The sequence below is a fragment of the Miscanthus floridulus genome, chromosome 11, assembly GCF_019320115.1.
Source record: "Miscanthus floridulus cultivar M001 chromosome 11, ASM1932011v1, whole genome shotgun sequence".
In the NCBI taxonomy this organism is placed as follows: Eukaryota; Viridiplantae; Streptophyta; class Magnoliopsida; order Poales; family Poaceae; genus Miscanthus; species Miscanthus floridulus.
In genome coordinates this window covers 66,892,514-66,901,957 of record NC_089590.1, presented here as the reverse complement: position 1 = coordinate 66,901,957, position 9,444 = coordinate 66,892,514, and the positions used below count along the sequence as shown (strand labels likewise).

The 9,444-nt window shown below is 50.9% G+C and overlaps 1 pseudogene; it reads left to right on the top strand.

The window, feature by feature from the left end:
* Window positions 1-736: 736 nt before the first annotated feature.
* LOC136493299 (low-specificity L-threonine aldolase 1-like) lies at window positions 737-3,660 on the top strand (annotated as a pseudogene).
* Window positions 3,661-9,444: the final 5,784 nt, after the last annotated feature.

Below are 9,444 nucleotides of genomic sequence, written 5' to 3'. Positions count from 1 at the left end.
AATGGCATTCGACCCTAGGTGTCATGTTGAGGCATAAGGCCACCGTTGAGCTTTTGATCTCTCAAGGGGGGCGTGCGCTGGGGGTGGGGGCAGGGTGGGCGGTGGTTGTCAGTGCATCATCGCCGGAGTCGGTAACAGATTTTATGAATGAAGGTTGACGTGGGCCAATTTGGATGGGCTGTATGCCTGTATGGGCTGAAAACGGTGTTGGTGGGCTGTACGTTGGTCTAACCGATGGATGTGCTGCGCCTGGCCTGCGGGCTGCCGGCGCAGCCCTGTGCTTGTAGGTCGGACTTGTACGGTGGGCCTCTTCCTCACCAGCGTCGGGCCGTCGGCACAACTGCACACGGTACACATGCATGCATACGGTATGCAGTATGCAGTATGCAGTATGCAGTATGCAGTATGATGCGTATGGAGGACCACGATGCCGGCTGTCTCGTCTCTCTATCATCTGTTTGGTGCCGCCTGCTGGACGCCTCTTTGTTTGGGACTGGAGGCTGTCTTTTTTTTAGGCGGGATTTTGTGAGTTGCGACAGAGAAACTAGTCTGTGTTAGCAAGTGCAATCCACATCATCATCGTCGTCATCATCATCTAGGGTATACATGATGCAGACCGCACACACGGTGGTCCTTCTAATAGCGCGAAAGATTTGTCAGTTTTTTATTCAAAAAGGCAAACCATCCATACGAAAGACAAAGCGAGGCGCCTCTTCAAGATAGGCCGTCCAAAGTTTGTTGCAGGACGCGACACACCCCGCACACATCAATTCAGTTCACCAGGCCCGTTTCATCCTGATACTCTGTCGCTGCACCGGTGCCGGTGCAGTGCTGCAGTTGGGTTGCGCTGAGCAGAGCAGGAAGGATGGCGACCAACAAGGTGGTGGACCTGCGGTCCGACACGGTCACCAAGCTCTCCGAGGCCATGCGCGCCGCCATGGCCGCGGCCGAGGTCGACGACGACGTCCGGGGCGCGGACCCGACCGCGCGGCGCTTCCAGGAGGTGATGGCGGCGATCCTGGGCACCATGGGCAACCTCGTCTCCGTCTCGTCGTCCCGTCGGGGAAGTAGTGACGTCGGGGACCATGGGGAAGGAGGCCGCGCTCTTCGTCCCGTCGGGGACCATGGGCAACCTCGTCTCCGTCCTCGCGCACTGCGACGTCCGGGGCAGCGAGGTCATCCTCGTCGACGACTCGCACATCCACCTCTACGAGAACGGCGGCGTCTCCACCATCGGCGGCGTGCACCCCGAGACGGTCAGGAACAACGCCGACGGCACCATGGACATCGACAGGATCGTCTCTGCAATCAGGCCTCCGGGCGGGGGCCTGTATTACCCGACCACCAGGCTCATCTGTTTGGAGAATACACATGGGAAGTGAGTAGGCTGCCGATCTTGCTGGTGAAAAGACATTGTTTTTTTTGTTTTTTTGTTTTTTTATACCTAAGTAGTATGTTTGTTACTGCTTCTGCAGTTCTGGAGGGAAATGTTTATCCGTAGAATACACTGACAAGGTTGGCGAAATTGCCAAGAGTCATGGCCTGAAGCTTCATATTGATGGAGCTCGCATTTTTAACGCCTCTGTGGTGAGTAGTAGTATGGTGTCTTTGTTCAGTCTTCAGATATCAATTTTATAGAGGATTGAGGTCTGAAAGAAACCATATATCCAAGTAAGATGTACAGTAGAGTATATAATTTGTCTCTTCACTTAGAAACTTTAGACATCTGTGCGTGCGTCCTAGCCTCTTATCCATTATTATATTCGTTGAGCCAGGCACTTGGAGTTCCTGTGGACAGACTTGTGAAAGCCGCAGATTCAGTTTCGGTATGTTCCAATTTTCAGAGCACTATGATCAGCTACACTACTTACATGTGAATGGACTATAGATACATGTATAATGGTGCTTCTATTTCTCTTTGAAACTTAAACTTCAGGTATGCATGTCTAAAGGTTTAGGCGCCCCTGTTGGATCAATTATTGTTGGTTCAAAGGCCTTCATTGACAAGGTGTGGTCATTTGTGTTTCTAAGTTTAAACCGTAGCGTTGTATTATTGTAAAAAGAAAAGAACTGCAAAGATCTGCGAGTTAGAATTGAAATATGAACAATACCTTCAGGCTAAAATTCTTCAAAAGACCCTAGGTGGTGGAATGAGGCAGGTTGGAGTTCTCTGTTCTGCTGCTCATGTTGCCGTCCGCGACACTGTGGGAAAGCTTGCGGATGACCACAGAAAGGCTAAGGCTTTGGCAGGTTTGTTTTTCTCTTTTCTCAAAAACTTAGTCAGAATTGGCTGGCTGTACGCTGTTTAAGGCCAGAATTTTTCCCTTTTTCTAAAAAGACGGTTTATTTTTCCCGGAATATTTGTTGCCCGACCTTTTATCCTACTTAAAACAGCGGGGTAAAAAGAATACAATGTGCCATTGCATTTTCTAGAAAACAAATCGACGAAGCCTTTTTTTCATTAAAAAAAACAAATCCAAACCTTCATTGACTTGAAGTTCTGAACTTGTCACTCTTGTTCATTTGCCTAGAGGGACTGAATAAAATTGAACAGTTCACAGTGGATTCAGCTTCAGTCGAGTCCAATATGGTCAGCCTCCTATATTATTTCTCATTATCCACAATATATGTAACTGTAAACGTCCCATTAATTTGTAACATATCCTATGCTTTGTAAGGTATTCTTGGATATTGTGGATTCACGCATATCTGACAAGCTGTCCAAGTCCTGGGAACGCACAATGTGCTTGCAAATCCAAGGAGTCCAAAAAGGTGAAGTTCCTTTGCTGTTTAGTAGTTTTTAATAAGATTAGCATGTCAAGTATTTTTCTAATAAGATTTACAATGTACATTGTTTTTAAAATATGATTTAAAATTTTCAATATCTTTGTTGATGCTATATATCGTATTACCATTCTTCTGGACTTTCTGGAGTATTACCATTACTAACTTCACTGAGACTACCAAAATTAGCAGTCTTTGAAACCCAGACAATACCATTATACTACTTCCATTCTAACTATTCATATGACGACCTCCTTTATTTATGCAGTGTCAGGCTTGTCCTTCATTACCAAATTTCAGATACCGATGTTCAATATGCACTGACGTGTTTTAAGGTAGATATGCAAAAAAAGCTCACGCCGTTTCTACTTTTAACTATTACTGTTCTGGTTCCTGTGTGGCAGTGTGAATGTCACGGATACGATCTTATGTTTTCAGAAAGCTGTTGAAGAGCTACTAAAGGGCAGTACTGAATTCGAGCATTTGGCAGATACTACTACCAAGAACTCCTATGGGCACTAGGACACCCTGATGCATCAGCTCGGTGGCCTTGCTTGTCCGTAATCAACTCGAAGATATTGTAGCCACACCAAACCTTTGCTGAAAAAGTGTTGATTTTCACTCATTTCTCGGATGTGTTCGTTCTTGTGCTTTAGTCTGTCCAGAATTGCCTGATCCTTTTCACTTCCTGGTAAGACGGATCACGGATGTGGTGAAATGAAAATGAATAGGTCTTTCCCTAAAATAAAAAGGTAAATATGGCAACAGAAGGAAAAGATTTAGAACAGAGCCTATAGCATGCAGAGAGGGAACACAATGAAAAGCAAAGGTAAAACCCAAGCATTCCATTTGCAAATGCTGAAAATAGGACTCAGAGGATACTCGTAGAACAGTGTTGGGTTTACAAGATGTCTGTCGAATATTTTTGGTTTTCTTTCTCCGAATGACCTGAAACATAGGCGCATGGGAAACAAAGGTTTATCCGTCGAATGCTAGAAATGAGCTTAATGGGCCGAGCTCTTAGTATTGCTCTCTGCATGGAACATCGTTGTTTTTGCTCTGCCTGGATAATAACATATGGAGCGAGGATGGGTTCGAGTTTGGGCTTTATGCTTGACACAAGCTTTAATAATCTGTCCCCAGTTTAAGACTTTTAAGTCTGGATTTTGATTTCACATCGTTCAGATTTAGGGCTTAGGAAAGGCTTATCATTCAGGAAATGCTACTAGCAGCAGCTGGTATGAGTTGTTCTATCTTTACCCCACCAAGCTAGACCCTTTGTCGTCTGCCGATGCCCCCAGTACAACTACCACATGCTGTGTCGTTTGTGAAGATGCTCTTCGTTCCTGTAGCTCCTTCAGTTGTCCACGCAGTCCTCCCTGCTGGCTGCTGCCCATCGCACCAGGACAATTCTGAAGTCTATGCTACGCAGGCTGCACGCACCGCTGCGCCCTAGCACTTATATAAACAGGAGCGTGCTACGCTACGCACCCAGAGCAATGTCAGCGTCATAGGCATTGTGCTGGCTGCAGTGCACGTACAGTACAGACGCTGCTATCGGGAGAGCTGCACTGCACAATAGGCAGTAGCATTGGCATTGTTGGATGCTGGGTTAGGCCACGCTCACGCAAACCCTTGATCAGGCGTCCTGGCGACGAGCGGGGATCCAGCCAGTCGATCAAGGCAGAGGCGACCGACGCAAACGGCCGCGGCCGCGGGGGCCGCCTGCGCGCACGGACGACGGCACGGCAGGTCGGCCGAGTGCCTGTGGCTTGGCTGGATCCATGCACCGCCGGAGCCCACCACGCAGCACACAGAGGTGACGGGATGGGGCACGGCGGCCGACGAGACGCGTGCGTACAAGTCTCGTGACGAGACGAGATCACGAGGAGGCGCCGACGATCTCGCTGCCGAGGGCGCGGGGCGCACCCGTACCGCGCGGCGGCCCCGCGCTGGCGCTCGCCGCCGCTTATACAGTCGTCTCCCTGTCATGGGCCATATGTGCTGGTTCGGCCGTTTAGCTAGGCCCGGGCCCAGGACAGTTCTGGCCTTCTAGGCCCGCCCGCGGTCAGAAAAGGAAACGAGCAGGACACGTACATGTACATGCAGACTGGGCTTTTATTGGACAGAGAAAGGGAACCACCAGTTCACTACTTCTCGGCCGGCCGGTAGTCTCCAAAAAGCACGAGAACAGATGGCCATGCATCGTCAGCCCATCACCGAGTGATCACCAAGCTGTAAGAGACCACAGAGGCACCGAGTGATTAACTGCCTGATTAGCCGTCTTTCGAAACGTCTAGGAGCACACCTAGAAAGACTTCCACGCTAGACCTCCCATCATCATGCTCTCGAATTTCTGTAGTACGACAGCGGCTTTTCGCTTCTGGACTCGGGGAGGCTGGACACTGTGTAATCCTAGATCCCTAGCATGCACCAACAATGTAGCCGGGTGGCGCCATGGCCTTGTTTTCTTTAAAAGAAACAGGAGGGCAGGAAAAGAATTAGGGCGCGGTTGGTACGGCTCCGAGGTGCTTCGGCTCCTAGACTAATTATGCACTGTAGTGTGCCAGAACCGGAGCCGGTGGAGCCAGAAATTCGAGCTTCACTGGTTGTGTGAACAGTAATCGCGCTACAGTGAGAGGGAAAAGGTTGGGAGGGAAAAAACATCTCCGATGCCACAGTGTTGCTACAGTGTTCGCTGTAGGGGTGTCAGCCGGAGCCGGAGCTGCCGGGAGCTCGGCCAAACAAGGCCTTACTCCATCTGTCTACCAAAGAATACAACGTACTATGATATCCATGCCGGTTATAGTAGTTTAAATTTAACCTTACCTATTGGTTGAGCCTTAGCTAAGGGTGTTTGGATCCATTACAAAAACTAATTTAGTACTGTCTTCGTTCCAAATTATAATTCATTTGACTTTTTTTACTTTAAGTTTGACCACTAGTCTTATTCAAAAAATCTATGCAAACATAGTCAAATTTAAGTCATTCTTAAAGAACTTTTGTTAATAAAGCAAGCCACAACAAAAGAAATGATATTTAGCACAAATTTTTGAATAAGACGAGTGGTCAAACTTATGGTAAAAAAAGTCAAACGAACTATAATTTAAAACGGATTTAGTACTTTCTAATCCTAAAATAAGTGTGCATCTTGCGTATCAAGAAGTCAAGTTTTTTTTTTAAATTTGACCAAATAAATATATATATATATATATATAAGTAATAAGCATCATTACATTAATTGTGGAATATACTTTCATAATAAACTTATTTAGAGATACAAGTTACTATTTTCTATATAACTAGTCAAGCCTAAAAAAGTTTGACTCCTCGAAAAATGATATGTGAGTTTATTTTGGAGCGGATGGAGTAGCTAACTATTTCCTCAAGGAATATAAACCTAACTATCTTGTATTTAATTAATAAATACAAAACTCGAGGAAGCGTACAACTTTATAGTTGAACGCTTCTTCCATTTGAAATCATTTAGTTTCTAGAAATTTTGTTTCAAATTTTTAGATTTTTAAATTCATTTGTTTTTTACTTTTCCAAATGACCTAGATATAACATAAACTAAAGTCACAGTACTTGAAGATATCTACAAGTTTGTAGGTGAATACTTTTTCGTTTGAAATCAATTAGGGCCCAAAAATTTTGTTTTAAGTTTTCAAATGACCTTGAATGTAGAAACGATCTAAACCTAAGTTATAGTACTGTCGAGTACCATAAAACGGGGTCCCCTAAGCATATACCGAAAAAATCGCTTAGACCCCATCAAAATCAAAGCCAAGAGACGAACCATTGGCTAACCCCCGGCCTTGTCTGAGGCCACCGGCTCTCCGCCTCGCTCGAGGCCTCGCCCGAAAGGCCTCGGACTGCCTGCCGAATCTCCGTCTCGCTCGAGGCCTCGCACGAGAGGCCTCAGAAGGCCTACCGAATCTCCGCCTCGCTCGAGGCCTCGCACGAAAGGCCTTGAACGGGGAACCGATTCTTCGTCTCGCCCGAGGCCCCGCGCGTAAAGCCTCGGACGAGATACCGATTCTCCGCCTCGCTCGAGGCCGGCTCGGCAATAACCCGTCGCCTCTGCCTCTACCGATCTCCCCGATAGAGCGTCGCGTCCAATTAATGCGACCAACCACCCCCACGATATCAGCCAGACGACGGCCCGACACGGCGGAGCAGCCGACGAGACAGGAAGTCGCATCAACACCATACCATCCGGGACGGGATAGGGAAGGGGTTACCGGCCGCTGTGCTCGGTACTGTGCCCACGACCGGCGCCTGCACTGCACTGTGCCACCTAACCCCTGCTCCAAGAACAACGCGACGCGGGGAGTCAAGTCCGGGTCACTATGGCCTCGAAATCAGTGTACAGGCCCAACTGCTCCCTCCAAGCCTCAGCAACCCACCTTAGGGTCTCGGCAACCTCGGGATTCGTGCCCGCCGAGCCCCCCATGATGGCTCGGCCTCGGCACCGCCTGAGCCTCGGCTCTTCACGCGGTCAACACACAGCGACCGGCACATCACCCGCCAGGCCCTGCGTCAAGCTATCACTAGAGCTCCCACGTCGCACAGGATCGGATGTGACCGGCGTGTTGCTCCAGCACTTCAAGGGCAGAACCACTCCGTCGACCATGCCGCTACAGTACAAGCTACAGGGCTCGGACATGCCACCTCTGTTCGCACGACGCTACATAGCAACCCCATGTATCACCCCTGTCCCCCCTTCGACTATAAAAGGGAGGGACCGGGGATGTTTCTAAAGGAAAAAGGTGGAGTTTTAGGCTAACACTTACGCTCGCACGGGCTCACGAGAATTCAAGAGATAGAAAAACACACGCTCGACACTCTGTAACGCGCACACCTCCCCGCTGCATGAGATCAACATCTCAAACAATTCACACCATTCCACGCAGAGACCTGGGACTAGCTCCCTCTCTCGCCCTACTTGTAAACCCCTACTACGAGCACCTCGGTGCAAGGAATACAAGATCGATCTCTCAGACTGGACGTAGGGCACCTATTGCCCGAACCAGTATAAACCTTGTGTCTCTTTGCATCACCATCTAGAATTGGGAACACGCAGTACAAATTTACTAGTTGGTCGAGGGCTCGTCGGTCCAAAACACCGATAGTTGGCGTGCTAGGTAGGGGCACACTGCGTGTTAGCTTCGTCATCCCAACAAGTCCCGGATGGCAGACCCCGTACGACCACTGCGTCTCAGCACGGTGATCTGGTTCAAGAGCCTAGAGTTCATGTCTCTAGGGCATGAGTATGACATGGTACTCCTCACACCCCGAGCCCCACCAACCGACGACGACACCACGCACCGGTAGCCTAGGTGCAGGCGGCGCCCGGGCGGCCGCTCTCATCGCGCTCACCAAGCGCGACGCGGGCGGGACCACCTCGACACTGCGCAAACCCAGGGCGACGCGCCGCGCTCTGCCAGTATCCCATGCCCAGCTATTGGCACAAGGTCCCTGATTAGGGACCTGTCTAGCCTGAGCCTGGACAAGGGAAAGACGCCGGTGGCGTGCAGCGACGCCCCGTCATCAAGCTCTGCCCCGCCACCTCCTGAGGAGCCAACTCCAGTGGAGCAGAACCCGGCGATGGCACCATCCTCGTACCCCTTCGGGTTGAGAAATGTCGCCGCCTCCTATGCTTATGCCTACGCTTCCGCTCACGCGGAGCCCTCGAAACACCACCAACGCTTCGCCCTTGGCCTCGACGCCACAACCTCGACTCACACCCACGCTGACTCGTCGAAGGAGGACGAGGCGTGGGCCGGAGTGGACTTCTCCGGGCTCCATGACCCTGAAACCATGCGTCGTTTCCTGGCCGCGAGCGACTACTGCTTCGGCTATTCCGACTCCGATGACGAAGACGCTTACGATCCCGCCCGTGAGTGCTTCCACGTCGGGCTCGGGATGCCGAGCACGGGCGATGAGGACGAAGGGGCAGGCTTTCGCTCCCCGCCCCCTAAAAGGGCGGGCGGCGCCGCACCTCCACACGTTGAGCCCTAGGCAGCGCGCAACGAGGGCCTGGCCCCTGAGGAACTTCGACGACCGGACCTGGAGCAGCTCCGGGAGCTTCAGGCCAAGGTCGAACAAGACCGACTCCTTCTACAGCAGCTCTGAGACACTCTCGAGGAAGAGCAGCGGGGTCGCGGCGAGGTCGGAGCAGCCCGATGGAGGGCTCGCAACGTCCACCGCCGCATCAACAACAACAAAGGGGGCGAGCAACCCCCTATCTTCAATCGTGCTAGCCAGAACGTCGTGGCAGCAGCAATGCTTCTTTGAGCGATGCCCGAGCCCTCTACCACGACCGAGCGATGGGTCCACGGCGAGCTCCGGGACCTCCTCGAGACCGCCGCGGTGCAGCAGGCCGAGAGCTTTACCTCTCGACGGCACGGGGGCGCCTCGGAACTACCCACATCATCGCTTTGGTAGGATAGAGAGGCCTCGGTTCGTCCTGAGCCCGCTCGGGCACCGACAGCCAACAGGGTCCCCTTACTGCACGATCGCCTCGGCAACCGACGCGAGGCATAGGGTGACCACAAGGTGGTTAGCTAGCGACGACGCCACGACAATGAGGGGCCCGCCCGGGGCTACCATCCGCACCGAGGTGGCCGCTATGATAGTGGGGAGGACCGTAGTCCT